General features: G+C 35.2%; 1 long non-coding RNA gene and 1 other non-coding gene across 2 annotated transcripts; both read left to right on the top strand.

Annotated features, from left to right (window-relative positions):
- The first annotated feature begins 7,648 nt into the window (after window positions 1–7,648).
- LOC122031817 lies at window positions 7,649–10,837 on the top strand. The gene is made up of 2 exons (XR_006125871.1): window positions 7,649–10,381; window positions 10,567–10,837. It is a non-coding gene; the product is annotated as an uncharacterized LOC122031817 (long non-coding RNA).
- LOC122033224 lies at window positions 8,303–8,394 on the top strand. The gene has a single exon (XR_006126461.1). It is a non-coding gene; the product is annotated as a small nucleolar RNA snoR109 (small nucleolar RNA).
- Window positions 10,838–17,005: the final 6,168 nt, after the last annotated feature.

The following is a 17,005-nucleotide window of genomic DNA, read 5'->3' as shown; positions in this document are numbered from 1 at the left end:
AAATTTGTTCCGCGCCATTCGGAGCTCTATAGGTCAAGTTTTTATTTTTTAAAAGATTTTTTTTACAATACATCAAATATTCACAGTTTGGGACGAACTCCAAAGTTCGTCCCAGATCTGGGACGAATTCTGGAGTTCGTCCCAGATCTCTAATTTTATTAAATTACAAAAGTAAACAATAAAAATACAGATGCATGACCTAGACACCTCAGAATGACACGAAACCAGTTTCTATGCGTTCGTATCGATCTCCTGATCGTAATGAAGGCCCCAAACATTTTTTCCACTCTATATTTTGGGGTTCATAAATTTTTTTATCAAAAATTTAAATAATCAATTTCAAAAATTAAAAAACCCGAAAATATTAGCTAAAAAAATAATATCGTGTCATCATTATGATCATAAGATCGATACGAGCGCATAGAAATTTGTTCCGCGCCAATCCGAGTTCTATAGGTCAAGTTTTCATTTTTTGAAAGATTTTTTTCCTAATTTTCAAATATTCACAGTTTGGGACGAACTCCAAAGTTCGTCCCAGATCTGGGACGAATTTTGGAGTTCGTCCCAGATCTCTATTTTCTTAAAAATTCAAAATAAATTATTTCGAAAATAAAGAACTAACCTAGAGATCTCGGAATGACATGGAACAAATTTTCATGTGCTCCTATTGATCTCATGAACGCATTAGTGGCCTCAAACATTTTTTCAAAATCTTAACAAATATAGATCAGAAATTTTCTAATATCAAAATGACTTTACCTTATTCAAAACAACTCTTATTTTTACCAAGTCATAGGTTCTATCAAATTTATATTTTTAATTTAATCTTCACTAACTATATTGGGTTTTCGAGTTCACCAATGTGGTCATGAGATCGATACGAGCGCATAGAAATTTGTTCCGCACCATTCGGAGCTCTATAGGTCAAGTTTTTATTTTTAAAAAAATTTTTTTACAATACATCAAATATTCACAGTTTGGGACGAACTCCAAAGTTCGTCTCAGATCTGGGACGAATTCTGGAGTTTGTCCCAGATCTCTAATTTTATTAAAATACAAAAGTAAACAATAAAAATACGGATGCATGACCTAGACACCTCAGAATGACACAAAACCAGTTCCTATGCGTTCGTATCGATCTCCTGATCGTAATGAAGGCCCCAAACATTTTTTCCACTCTATATTTTGGGGTTCATAAATTTTTTTATCAAAAATTTAAATAATCAATTTCAAAAATTAAAAAACCCGAAAATATTAGCTAAAAAAATAATATCGTGTCATCATTATGATCATAAGATCGATACGAGCGCATAGAAATTTGTTCCGCGCCAATCCGAGTTCTATAGGTCAAGTTTTTATTTTTTTAAAGATTTTTTCCTGAATTTTCAAATATTCACAGTTTGGGACGAACTCCAAAGTTCGTCCCAGATCTGGGACGCATTTTGGAGTTCGTCCCAGATCTCTATTTTCTTAAAAATTCAAAATAAATTATTTCGAAAATAAAGAACTAACCTAGAGATCTCGGAATGACATGGAACAAATTTTCATGTGCTCCTATTGATCTCATGAACGCATTAGTGGCCTCAAACATTTTTTCAAAATCTTAACAAATATAGATCAGAAATTTTCTAATATCAAAATGACTTTACCTTATTCAAAACAACTCTTATTTTTACCAAATCATAGGTTCTATCAAATTTATATTTTTAATTTAATCTTCACTAACTATATTGGGTTTTCGAGTTCACCAATGTGGTCATGAGATCGATACGAGCGCATAGAAATTTGTTCCGCGCCATTCGGAGCTCTATAGGTCAAGTTTTTATTTTTTAAAAGATTTTTTTTACAATTTTCATATATTCACAGTTTGGGACGAACTCCAAAGTTCGTCCCAGATCTGGGACGAATTTTGGAGTTCGTCCCAGATCTCATATTTTATTAAAATACAAAAGTAAACAATAAAAATACGGATGCATGACCTAGACATCTCAGAATGACACAAAACCAGTTCCTATGCGTTCGTATCGATCTCCTGATCATAATGAAGGCCCCAAACATTTTTTCCACTCTATATTTTGGGGTTCATAAATTTTTGTATCAAAAATTTAAATAATCATTTTAATAAATTAAAAACCCCGAAAATATTAGCTAAAAAAATAATATCGTGTCATCATTATGATCATAAGATCGATACGAGCGCATAGAAATTTGTTCCACGCCAATCCGAGTTCTATAGGTCAAGTTTTCATTTTTTGAAAGATTTTCTTCCTAATTTTCAAATATTCACAGTTTGGGACGAACTCCAAAGTTCGTCCCAGATCTGGGACGAATTCTGAAGTTCGTCCCAGATCTCTAATTTTATTAAATTACAAAAGTAAACAATAAAAATACAGATGCATGACCTAGACACCTCAGAATGACACGAAATCAGTTCCTATGCGTTCGTATCGATCTCCTGATCGCAATGATGGTCCCAAACATTTTTTCCACTCTATATTTTGGGGTTGATAATTTTTTTTTTTCAAAAATTTAAATAATCATTTTCAAAAATAAAAAAACCCGAAAATATTAGCTAAAAAAATAATATCGTGTCATCATTATGATCATATGATCGATACGAGCGCATAGAAATTTGTTCCGTGCCAATCCGAGTTCTATAGGTCAAGTTTTCATTTTTTGAAAGATTTTTTTCCTAATTTTCAAATATTCACAGTTTGGGACGAACTCCAAAGTTCGTCCCAGATCTGGGACAATTTTGATCAGTTCGTCCCAGATCTCTATTTTATTAAAATACAAATGTAAACAATAAAAATACGGATGCATGACCTAGACACCTGATCATAATGATGGCCCCAAACATTTTTTCCACTCTATATTTTGGGGTTGATAATTTTTTTTTACAAAAATTTAAATAATCATTTTCAAAATTTAAAAATCCTGAAAATATTAGCTAAAAAAATAATATCGTGTCATCATTATGATCATAAGATCGATACGAGCGCATAGAAATTTATTCCGCGCCAATCCGAGTTCTATAGGTCAAGTTTTTATTTTTTAAAAGATTTTTTTTTGAATTTTCAAATATTCACAGTTTGGGACGAACTCCAAAGTTCGTCCCAGATCTGGGACGAATTCTGGAGTTCGTCCCAGATCTCTAATTTTATTAAATTACAAAAGTAAACAATAAAAATACGGATGCATGACCTAGACACCTCAGAATGACACGAAACTAGTTCCTATACGTTCGTATCGATCTCCTGATCGTAATGAAGGTCCCAAACATTTTTTCCACTCTATATTTTGGGGTTCATAATTTTTTTATCAAAAATTTAAATAATCATTTTCAAAAATTAAAAAACCTGAAAATATTAGCTAAAAAAATAATATCGTGTCATCATTATGATCATATGATCGATACGAGCGCAGAGAAATTTGTTCCGCGCCAATCCGAGTTCTATAAGTCAAGTTTTCATTTTTTGAAAGATTTTTTTCCTAATTTTTAAATATTCACAGTTTGGGACGAACTCCAAAGTTCGTCCCAGATCTGGGACGAATTTTGGAGTTCGTCCCAGATCTCTAATTTTATTAAAATACAAAAGTAAACAATAAAAATACGGATGCATGACCTAGACACCTCAGAATGACACGAAACCAGTTCCTATGCGTTCCTATCGATCTCCTGATCATAATGAAGGCCCCAAAAAATTTTTCCACTCTATATTTTGGGGTTCATAAATTTTTTTATCAAAAATTTAAATAATCAATTTCAAAAATTAAAAAACCCAAAAATATTAGCTAAAAAATTAATATCGTGTCATCATTATGATCATAAGATCGATACGAGCGCATAGAAATTTGTTCCGCGCCAATCCGAGTTCTATAGGTCAAGTTTTCATTTTTTGAAAGATTTTTTTCCTAATTTTCAAATATTCACAGTTTGGGACGAACTCCAAAGTTCGTCCCAGATCTGGGACGAATTCTGGAGTTCGTCCCAGATCTCTAATTTTATTAAATTACAAAAGTAAACAATAAAAATACGGATGCATGACCTAGACACCTCAGAATGACACGAAACCATTTCCTATGCGTTCGTATCGATCTCCTGATCGCAATGATGGATCCAAACATTTTTTCCACTCTATATTTTGGGGTTGATAATTTTTTTTTTCAAAAATTTAAATAATCATTTTCAAAATTAAAAAAACCAGAGAATATTAGCTAAAAATATAATATCGTGTCATCATTATGATCATAAGATCGATACGAGCGCATAGAAATTTGTTCCGTACCAATCCGAGTTCTATAGGTCAAGTTTTCATTTTTTGAAAGATTTTTTTCCTAATTTTCAAATATTCACAGTTTGGGACGAACTCCAAAGTTCGTCCCAGATCTGGGACGAATTCTGGAGTTCGTCCCAGATATCTAATTTTATTAAATTACAAAAGTAAACAATAAAAATACGGATGCATGACCTAGACACCTCAGAATGACACGAAACCAGTTCCTATGCGTTCGTATCGATCTCCTGATCGCAATGATGGTCCCAAACATTTTTTCCACTCTATATTTTGGGGTTTAAAAATTTTTTATCAACAATTAAAATATTCATTTTCAAATTTTAAAAAACCCAAAAATATTAGTTAAAAAAATAATTTCGTGTCGTCATTATGATCATAAGATCGATACGAATGTATAGAAATTTGTTTCGAGAAAAGAAAGCTTCTTGCGAATCCTTCGCTACTTGTCTTAAAAACAGTAAATTAGGGACGAATTTGAAATTTCGTCCCTAAATTGCGTTAAATTTGGCGACAAATATATATTCGTTGCCAATTAGCAACAAATCCAGAGATTTGTCGCAAAATTGCATAAATTTTCCAACGAAATTTAGATTTTGACGCTGATTGGCAACGAATTCTGCGACGAAAATATATTTGTTGTTAATATCCGACGAATTTATTTCGTTGCTATTTTAGTTGCTAATTAGCGACAAATTTGTTTTTCGTTGCAAATGCTGTTGCAAATTTGCAACGAATATTATTCGTTGCAAATTTTCGTCCCTAAATTACAGTTTTTTTGTAGTGTGATGTGAAGCTCCATAATCAAGGATCTAGATAGGGGAACGTATACCTGAGGTATCACTAGAGGGCAACCCTATGTGAAAAGAGGCATACATGACATATGACTGAGATGTAAGGAACTTCTTAAACTATTTGGTAAGAGCAGTGATTATGACATTGGATTATTGAGTCACTCCGGAGTCTGTAAGAGAAATTGTTGTTGCCATATTGGGTGCTCAAGGTGGTAAAAGGCGAATACGTTCTCCCCCACCCAGCGCCCCGCCTACCCGTCCCAGAGCTAACACGAAGGAGGCAAATCATTAGTGACTATTAGCCTTTGGAATAATGACCATATATATTGGGTACTCAAGGTTTAAGGAATCGTTGTTGTGATTGACTACCAGATTTCCATGGAGATAGCAGAATCAATATGGTCACTTGGCAACCGAAAAATGTGACTATTAAAAAGTTGGGTTTACAAAGGAAATTGTCACATTTTTTAGTCACATTTTTTTAGCAGAATCATTAAATACAACCTGAGTGTATTATATTGTACCATATGTCGGATTTTTTTTGGCAGAATTATTAGTCCTTTAAGGTCACCTGACAACCTGTCTACCATATGACTAGTAAATTGTATTGTAAAAACTTAAGTTTACAAAAGAAAATGAAATATAAATAGATAATTAAATAATAACAAAAAATTAATCTACCTTTATATAATAATAATTTATCATATATTAATAAATTTATAGTCGACCACTAAATGACTAGAGGATGTGCGAAATTTTCTGCTTAAGGATAAATATCCGTCGAAAATTGATCCCTTGATCTCCTACTATTGTACCTACCAAAGGTAGGAAAGAAACTAATCGTTCACTATTATTATTTTCATATGAACTTTTTAAGCTTTAAGATGGTTTTTTATACGCATACAATTTAATATTTCTGCACTTCGTTGCTCATCTCGGATGCCTCTCACGGTTGACACCACAACCCTAAAATCAAACATGGAATCTCACCGCCCTAGACATTGTTGATAGTTTTTTCTCTTGATCGAACCTACATGAGTTAACATGTACAAGAAGGCGTCAGGAGTTCTGCCGGTTAAATCCTCTGATTTCTCAAGTCATTAGAATGTTATAGAAGATTAAAAAATAACAATGAAAAAGAAAGTAGAGAGATTAAAGTTAGATTATCAGGTCATTGATTGAAGAATTATATCATTGACTTCACTATTTACAGAAGTTTGTTGTCCCAAATCTTAATGGTTAATTGGATCCTACAAAGTACGAGTCATGCATGGTTATACCTAATTATAATTCACATAACAAATATAGGAAGTTAGCTTAAATTAGGAACATAATTAACTCCTACATTAAGCTATGAATAAGTAATAATTTATTTTAACACGCTGTAACAATTATGATATGTTACAACTGCTTCAACAACAATTAGGGTTTTTTTTTCCACCATTAAATAAACTCATAAATTTAGCTTAAGAAATGTAATTATGGTGGTTCATCTCGTTGGAATTAGACTATGAACTCATTTTAATTAAGTTTAAATTGGTTTTTGCTTTTATAGTTCAACGGAAGGGTATTAAATTATTATCTAGTACTTACATTTCAATCTCTAATTATAAGACATTTATAGTTATTTTTTTCTAAATAAGATGTGTAATTATGAGATGTTAAAACATTTTCTAATTGATCATAAAAAATTTGTATGGGATCAATTGTCCCAAATTCGGTATTATCTTATTTATCATTTTATTTGTTTAGACTTTGATTTGAGATTGAACCAATGTTGTCAAAACCGTTTCGTGCATCGTTTCATTTTTCTTACTGAAACGGTATATTTCGGCACCGGCTTGTTTCGGTGCACCATTTCGGAGTGCACCGTTATAACTAAAATATCCATAATTATGATTCATACACACAAAATACACATATTTTTCATACATTCCATTGATAATAATATTTAACAACACTACTTATATTGTTCATATATTTCACATAATAATATTTATATTGTTCATGCATGCACATAGTAGTAATATTATCTAAGCATTTATAAAAACTACTAATGGTTAAAAGTTCAATATGTAGACAAATAAGCTACTAATCATCATTAAATACATAATAGAAGGATCAAAATCTTGTATAGGTGCAATATAATCATCTCCTTCATTATCATCTTGTATAGGTGCAATACGATTTCTAAGATCGATGCAGATATGCAAATATGAAAAACATAATTCGAAGGATGTCTTGCTCAGCAAGCCATTGAAAATTTGGTCTGCTTTTCAGTTTTCTCTCTCTCCCTGCTTGTTGAGTACATGTGCCGGTTTGATTCCGAAATTTCATCTAAAATCGGTGTTTCGGATATTTCGGCCGGAATCAGCCGAAACCGAGCGATACAAATCCCGGTGCGATATCTTAATCATGTTGTTTCGTTCAAAGGGTCATTTCGCACCGTTTCGGCGGTGCCGGCCGGAACGGTACGATTTTGACAACACTGGATTGAACTAGTCTAAATGAACCCGGTTCATTTAAAAAACCCTAATTCCAATGGATTCAGTTGCACCGGTCGGGAGCCGCCGCCTCCTTCCTTTCCCCGGCCCGCGATCTCTCCCTCCCCCTCTTTATATAGTCTCTTGCGTCACATCTTCTCGTTCGCCCTTTCTCTCTGCCGCCTTTCCAGCACTCCCCCCTCGTGTTCCTCGGCGATGAATGGTCTCATGCTGGCTAGGGTTATTGTCGTGGAGGCGCTGCTGTGTTGGTGTCTGGCCAAGTGATGTCGCCAGCAGATCCAACTGCTAAGGATTTAATCGTTGATTCGTGTGCAGATGGTGGATCTGGTTCTTGTTTACACATGCTCTTGGTCGGGCCATACGATAGCATCTAGTGGTCTTGTGTGCCTTCCATTTTGGTGATCATTTTTCTTGTTTGTTAGACTTGATCAATCAATGGATTTCTCCATGACAACCAAAGGGTTTTTTTTTTTTTGTTATTTTGCGACTGGAGGAAAATGATGCATGTGAAGATCTACTAAATGCTTCTTCTACGCATCACTTCTCTTGGTTTAAGCTTCGCCTTCCTCATTGCCTCAGTCTTGGTTTATCTCGGATTTCTGAGTCTACATAACCTGTCTACCTATTATAAAAAAAGTGATATCTTTTTGCTGCATTGTACCAAGATCAGGTTTGTTTATTGCTTCCTTGGTCTTGGAATTGCCGGAGTCGGCTGTAGCAACATCAATGCAAGGGAAGAAAACTGGTCGATTTGCCATCACATTTTCAGTTGACATTTCGCTTACCAAACTTCTCATATCATTTTATTGATCATTTTCTAGGAAAAGTAATCAATTTTTCTTCGTTTTTTTTGTGAATATATGAAAAGGAAAATGGTACATGTGTCAGCCATTGTTGGAGGCCTTTCTGTGTGTTTTCTCAGCTTCTGATAACGAGTATCTCTATTTTTTCACTTTCTGTCAACTACTGTTTGTTTCGCCAATTGTTAGCCATTTCTGCTACATATGTACCAAGATTATATTTCATTTGTTGCTTTCCTGGTCTTCAAATTGTAGTTGGGCTGTAGCAATAACGATCAATGGGAAGAAAGCTGGTCAAATTGCAATGAATTTTTTCCATTGACCTTTTGCTTATAGAACCTACCATATCATTGTTAAGTTTGAGATCTTTTTGCTTCATTGTACCGAGATCAAGGTTTGTTTATTGCCTACTTGGTCTTGAAATTGCCGGAGTCGGCTGTAGCAATAGCAAGATAAGGGAAGAAAACTGGTCGATTTGCCATCACATTTTCAGTTGACATTTCGCTTACCAAACTTCCCATATCATTTTATTGATAATTTTCAGGAAAAGTAATCAATTTGTCTCTGTTTTTTTTGTGAATATATAAAAGGGAAAATAGAAAAATGGTAAATGTGTCAGCCATTGTTGGAGGCCTTTCTGAGTGTTTCCTCAACTTCTAATAACGAATTTCTCTATTATTTCACTTGTTGTTGACTACAGTTTGTTAACAATAACAATTGGTAGCTATTTCTTTTACATTTGTACCAAGATTATGTTTCACTTGTTGCTTTCCTAATCTTCAAATTGTTGTGGGGCTGTAGCAATAACAATCAATGGGAAGAAAGCTGGTTAATTTGCCATGATTTTTTCCATTGCCCTTTTGCTTATAGAAGTTACCATATCATTGTTAAGTTTGAGATCTTTTTGCTACATTGTACCGAGATCAAGGTTTGTTTATTGCTTCCTTGGACTTGAAATTGCCAGAGTCGGCTGTAGCAACAGTGATTTAAGGGAAGAAAACTGGTCGATTTGCCATCACATTTTTGGTTGACATTTCGCTTACCTAACTTCCCATATCATTTATTTGCTAATTTTCTAGGAAAAATAATCAATTTTTCTTTTGGTTTTTTGTGAATATATGAAAGGGAAAATAGGAAAATGTGTCAGCTTTTGTTGGAGGTCTTTATGATTGTTTCCTCAACGTCTAATAGTGAATTTCTCAATTATTTAACTTTTGTCAACTACTGTTTGTTTTATCAATTGTTAGCTATTTCTGCTACATTTGTAACAAGATTATATTTCATTTGTTGCTTTCCTGGTCTTCAAATTGTCATTGGCCGTTGGCCTTTTGCTTATCAAACTTATCAATTTTTTCGTGAATATATAAAAGATAAAATAGGAAAATAGTAAATGTGTCAGTCATTGTTTTGGAGGCCTTTCTGTGTGTTTCCTCATTGTACCAGTATTATATTTCATTGTTGTTTAGAGAATTTTTTTTGGTCTTATTTTGTGATTAATGAGAAGGGAAGAAGAGGAAAATGGTGCAAGCATCAGCCATTATTAGAGGCCCTTCTTGTATATGAAGAGTTATTTAACTCGGTTATGCTCCAAGCAAGCTGTTTTGATCTCTACAGCTTGTTTGTTGCTATACCTACAATTATTTTGCATTTTATTTGAACGCCTTTGTTCTTATTGGATTTACAAAATTTTAAGGATTTAACTAACATTTCAATATGGTATCATCTCCCCAATTTCTGGGGTTTATTCTGGCTTTGTTCTTTATTAAGGTTCATTTATTGCTTTCGTTTCAGGAAAATTAGTTTTGTTTTTTTGTTGTTTGCTGCTATATGTAAGGGGAAGAAGAAAATACTAGCACATTGCCTGTTCCTACTCATGGGCCTTTCTACAACCACATCGAGGTAACAGTTTCTGCTAGGCTGCAACTCGTGGTGTTTCTTCTGTCTACTCCACAATCGTCTCCTGTTCCACATCATGCAACACTGGTTTGGTATGTTAGAGAGAGAATAACTGCCACAAGATTTGTTGTTTGTGTTGTTGCATTTGCAAGTGGCCTTTACTGTGAATCACTTTTTCTTACGTAAACTCATCAGCTTTTGTCTAATTATAAAATTTCATTAATGTAGGCATTCATATTTGGTTTGCTGACTGTCAACATGTGTTCATCTATTTCAGCAATGCCATATCTGAAATTTTGGCTGTAAGCTAACGAGGACCTTATGCGGAGCTTGTGTTCGCGATCGCAATCTTCTCAACTAGTTCTTACACCATATCGAAAACTACAAAATGGCTAGCATTATTTGTCGCTCGAATATGAATCATATGGCTGGCAAGAAACAACTGGATCCTTATTACATACCGTTGTTCTATGTCACTTACTAGGTTAATTTGTTCTTCATGTAAGCAATACTGATCTTGCAATTTTTTATGACCCTTTTTGTTATCATGCCCAATCCATTTCTTATAGGGTTAGTTTATACGGGTTTTTATCGAATGCGTAAGTTTTTAAAATTTTTAAGTTGCATTGAGTAGCTTTAAAATTATTAAATTATGTATTTATTTTATTTTTCTCCTATTAATTTTTTATTTTATTTTGGATCGAAATGTTATAATTTTAAATAATTGATTTTTTAAAATTAATTGACTGATTTTTTTTATTAAAATAGCTGATATCTGTCTTTGAATTAATATGAATTTTTTTTTTTTTGTTTTGATTATCTTTTTATTATATTTTTGCTTAAATATTAATATAATGCTTTGTACATTTGTCGATTTTAACTAAAAGCATGGTTCAAATATTTGAAAATTTTAATTCATCTTAACTAATGGATTAAATTACATTGGATTAACATAAAATGAGATTCTATATGTACAATTAGGTCTCCATTTTCCTTATTATATATTATCAAATATCAATCTAGTTCTCCATTCTGCTTATTATATATTATCAAATATCATTTGATTCAATATAAAAATAATATTTTTTTAATATAAAAATAATATTTTTTTAATATAAAAATATTTAAAAAATTTAATTCGTATTTAAAAATTATTGTACTTAATATAATAGGTTAATTTGATATTTAAAGATATAGATTTAATCAAAAGAATTAAACAAATAGAATTTAGTTATTATTAAATAAATAATAAAATAATTTTTAGTTGGTATTGTATGGTTGTAAGTTCGGTTTTAATATTCACTAAAAACTAAGTTTTCAAAAAAGCAATTAAAACTTCATAGAGACACAACTATAGAATCAGGAATTGTAAAGAGATACAACTATGGAATCAGGAATTTTTCCTTTTATTTTTTTAGATTAATTTTTATTTATCCAATGTTATTTTATAGATTCAAATTAAACGGAAAAAATGATCGTTTGATCCATCAATTATATTTTTTTTAAACATGAATTGAATTTTTTAAATATATTGTGTTCAAAAAATTATTACTCTCAATATATTGAGTCAAATTGATATTTTATTACATAAATATAATTAGGAGAGAAAGAAGAACACATAGGAACCAATTTCATGTCAATCTGAAATCATTTGCTCCATCAGTCGATTTTGGACAAAATTAGTTGTATTAAACATCAAATTGATGTTTGAGAGTATGAATATAATCAGGAGAGATAGTCGAATACATAAGAATTAGTTTCATGTCAATCTTAGGTCATTTGGTCCATCAATCAATTTTATCTAAAATTGACTTTAATATTTTTTTTTTAAAAAAAATAAATCAGTCGATTGATTTGCTCAAAATTTTTGACGTTTCGGAACATAGCGAAATTGATTCGCCTGATCCAAAAAATCAGTTGATTGATAAGGGTAAAATGAAATATGGATACGTAATTTGATAATTTTAAAATTATTCTATGTGATTTGATAATTTTGAAAATTTACATACGTGGTGTTGAGTCGCGTTGGGCGAGTAGAAGGCGGTTGAATAGTCCTGCAAAAAAAAGAAAACTACCCTTCTCGGATTTTGAAAATAACACTTGCATTAATTTAAAAGAAATAAACTAAAAGAGTAGAGGCAAGGGAGTTTATTTGTTTACAAACGGGGAGGTTGTTAATCCAAGGAGAATGAAGCGCAATAGATATCTCCTTTCGGGTGGAGAAGCCTCTTATAACATTCAAGCATAGAGAAAATAATAAGTTAAACTAACAATGAAAACATACAAATGTTGTAATCAAAATTGCTTGTCTTATTGAGCTTATTGGACCAAGGCTATATTTATAGCCTTGGTCAGGGCGCCTGTAAGGGTTCTAGGCACTTGGGAGGGGATAAAACTTTATCCCTCCTCGCATAGATCGTATTTGATCGCGATCTAGATGAAATCCAGGTCCGGGCGCATGGAAGGGTTCCAAGCGCCCGGACTGGTCCGGGAGCTCGGAATGGTTCCAGGAGCCCCGGACTGGTCCGAGTGCTCGGAATGGTTCCGAGCGCCCTGACCAAGAAAGTCAGCAGAGTTGATTTTTTTCGGTTCGGGCCTTCTGCTCCGGTTCAGCTCGACTCGGTTTGAGTCTTCCACTCCGGCTCCGCTTGCTTGGGTGATCTCAGTCATCCGGAATAGGGCTCACCCGAACCCAACTTCCGGCTTTCTCGAGCAGGCTTCCGCTTTGGCTTCTCGTCCCTCGGAATCGTTGCGTGCTTCCTTCTCGTTCGCCAGCGTACTCATCCGCAACTCTTCGTCCCTTGGACGCACTCTCCCGTGCCGTTCTTCTCGGTAGCTGCGTGTCTTGCTCCGCGAGCAATCTTCCGCTCCAGCTTCTCGTTCTTCGGAAACACCGCACGCTTCCTTCTCGTCTGCCGGTGTACTCTTCCGCAACGCCTCGTACCTCAGACGCACTCTCCTGTGTAGGGATGGCAATTTTCCCCGCGGGTTTGGGGCCCCGCGGGGAAAACCCGAAATGGGGATGGGGATCCCCGATTTTTCGGGGATGGGGCGGGTTTGGAGCGGGTATGGGAATACTATCCCCATCTCCGAACCCGCCCCGAATATTATTATTATTATTATTAATAAATAATAATATGATTTTTTTAAAAAATATTAATAATAGTGTTAATATTAATATTAAATTTTTTGAAAATATTATTAATAATAATATTATTGATATTGATATTAATATTAATATTATCATTAATAATTATTATTAAATAATAATAATAATAATAATATAAATTAAATTTAGAAATGGGACGGGGATGGGGAATCCCCGAACCCGTGGGTTCGGGTTCGGGGAATCCCCGAACCCGAAAAAATAAGAACGGGGCGGGGATGGGAATGACAAACCCGCCCCCGCCCCGCCCCATTGCCATCCCTACTCCCGTGCCGTCCTTCTCGCTAACTGCGTCTTCTGCTTGACTTCCTATGCTTCTAAGCTCATGCACACTTAGACATAAAGTTAAAACACCACATGACCTAACTTAACTTGTTAATTACATCAAAATAATATTCGGGGTTCCAACAATCTCTCCCTTTTTGATGTGAGTAACCGAAGTTAAAATAAGGTAAATAGACATAAGAGTAATGTTGGGACCGATTATGTAGCTAGAGGGGGAGGGGGGGTGAATAACTCGGTGCGCTCGTCGTGCTCTTCGTTGCTTGTTTTTTCAAAGATATGCAGCGAAAAATACAAAGAAAATAAACACAACGCTAACACTAAGGATTTACTTGGTATCCACCTCAAGAAGAGGTGACTAATCCAAGGATCCACACACTCACGCACCCTCCACTATGAAAAACACTCCTTTATGGTAACTACCAAAGGCGGAGAAGCCATACAAGTTCACACTACAAGAAGAAAGGGAAAGGGAACAAAATACAAGTAAGAGCTTACAAGTTTGCACAAGAAAATCCTAATCCTAGATTTATTCTTCTGCTGTAGATCCGCCTCTTGACTTGGACAAACCTCTAAGAACCCTCACGATCTGGTGGTGAGAACTTTGTGGAGAAGCTTTTGAAGCCCTGTGAAGATCTGAGATGAAGTAGTGTTAGTTCTGCCGAGAGAAACGCTCGCCAGCAGCTAAATACGACGCCAACGATTGGATCCCAATCGATCGGATTGCTCCCAATCGATCAGGGAGGCTTTGGATCGATCGACCGATCGATCCAGAGCACCTCTATGCTCTCGGGAATTGCCTGGATCGATCGACCGATCGATCCAGGGCTTATCGCGCGAAATCGCAGCTCCCAATCGATCCACTGATAGATTGGGGGCTCTGGATCGATTGACCGATCGATCCAGGGCTGTTCTGTGCGATCGCGCACTTGTCCCAATCGATCCACTGATCGATTGGGAGGAGGCTTGTCGCGAAGACTCGCCCAATCGATCGGCCGATCGATTGGGCATGAGCCAATCGATCGGCTGATCGATCCAGATCATAATTTCTCCCTAAAATCAAGTCTAAAGCCTCCTAAACCAATATCTGGTCAACCATGACTTGTTGGTTCATCGTGCCTAGCATCCGGTCACCCTTGACCTGCTAGGACACCCTCACCAAGTGTTCGGTCAATCCCTTTGGCCCACTTGGACTTTTCTCCTCGTGTTAAATATCTAGTCAATCCCTTTGACCTACTTGGACTTTCCTCCTCGTGCCAAGTATCCGGCCAATCCCTTTGACCTATTTGGTCTTTCCAACACCAGATGTCCGATCAGCCTTGATCCATCTGGATTTCCTCGTGCCTGACTTCACTCACCAGGACTTCCAACTGCCTAGCTTCACTCACTAGGTCTTTCACCTGGCTTCACTCACCAGGATTTCCAACTGCCTAGCTTCACTCACTAGGTCTTTCACCTGGCTTAACTCACTAGGATTTCCAATTGCCTAGCTTCACTCACTAGGTCTTTCACTTGGTTTCACTCACTAGGATTTCCTTCTGCCTAGCTTCACTCACTAGGACTTTCAATCTGCCTGGCTTCACTCACCAGGACTTTCAATCTGCCTGGCTTCACTCACCAGGACTTTCTTTCTGCATGACTTCACTCACCAGGACTTTCCAGTCAACCTTGACCTACTTGACTCTTCTTCACAATCTCCCCACATGAACAATTGCCCCTGCAATCTCCATGTGTTGTTTACATGTATTGTCAAATATCGAAACTCAAACATCAAGACTCGAGCTTGACTTAGTTCAAGCTCAGTCAACTTGGTCAACCTTGACCTGAGGAATATTGCACCAACAATCTCCCCCTTTTTGATGTTTGACAATACCACATTTAAGTTAGGCTAATACCATAGCCTCAACTCCCTTCATGCCACTAGGTAATGAAGGCGTAAGTTAAACCCTATGTTCTCCCCCTAAGAGGGCAAACTTCCTCTTAGATAATAAAGGCCTAACTTAAACCCTTTTATTCTCCCCCTATTGGCACACATCAAAATAAGCAAACTCTCCCCCTGAAGAGTTACCTAACGTTGTTCACAACTTCACTTGTTGCTCACAATCCGATAACGAAGGTCCCATACCCTTCACTATCATTAAATGTTCATCCTTGAGCAGACACCCCTTGAATAACGAAGACATCCACTCTCTATTATTTTCAAATGCTTAACCTTGAGCATTTCCGCGAAAGAATGTTAACCACCTTCCAAGGTGTATGAAAAGTATTTTTTATGTCCTTAAAGAGTAACTCCCCCTAAAGACATGCACGAAACTTCTGTCATTGCACCAACAATAACTTGGAGTCTCTAAACCTTTAGGAAACCCAAAATTAGAAGTTTTGAGGTTCATAAATTCAATAATGAAACCAAATCTCAATCTAAACTTCGACTTAGTCTTCCTTAACCAATCCATCCTTGTTTTCATTATGAAAACTCCCCTTAAATGTGTATAAATATGTTTTGAGGGGTTTGGAATGGTTACCTAGACTAAAGATGGTCCAAAATGTTGAAATCAGGTTTTACCAGCCAAAATCAGTATTCCCAATCGATTGGAGTTGGGTCCCAATCGATTGAACCTACTTGAATCGATCCACTGATCGATTCAGGAAGGCTGAATCGATCAATGGATCGATCTAGGAAGCTTCTGTTCGCGAGAAGCTTGCTCTCAATCGATCACCCGATAGATTGAGACCCTTCAATCGATCGGGTGATCGATTGAAGCTCTGAAAAAGATGAAATTCCATTTCAGTCAATTTCAGAAACCCCTAGAAAAATCTATAAAATTTCAAAAATCATAAAAATTGTTGTAGACATTATTTAGGGCATATAGTTTCATGGAAAAATAGTTTTATAAGAAAATACTTCACATTTTCAAAAATTGACACAAACTTGAAAACTTGTAAACACTTTAGTGTTTTCTTCAAGTTTGTGCTCAACTATTCAATGATGATTACTATCAAAAGATAGCCTTCACCAAGGTTTTCCAAAAGAATTTTAAAAAGATTTTCAAAACCAATATCCAACCATGTTCCTTGGGCTTAATGCACATGACTTGTACATTAGCTTTCCCAATGATTGGAAACCACATAACTATGTGTTTGATGAATCTAAAAACTTAAAAGAATGTACTAAATCAACATCTTGAGTTTTGTTCATCATCCTAACATCTCACTTGTATTTAATGTGTATGAAACCACATATAAGTCACCTTATAGTTCTTGGTGAGAT

Source organism: Zingiber officinale, chromosome 11A, assembly GCF_018446385.1.
Source record: "Zingiber officinale cultivar Zhangliang chromosome 11A, Zo_v1.1, whole genome shotgun sequence".
NCBI lineage: Eukaryota > Viridiplantae > Streptophyta > Magnoliopsida > Zingiberales > Zingiberaceae > Zingiber > Zingiber officinale.
This window is presented reverse-complemented; position numbering and strand designations above follow the sequence as displayed.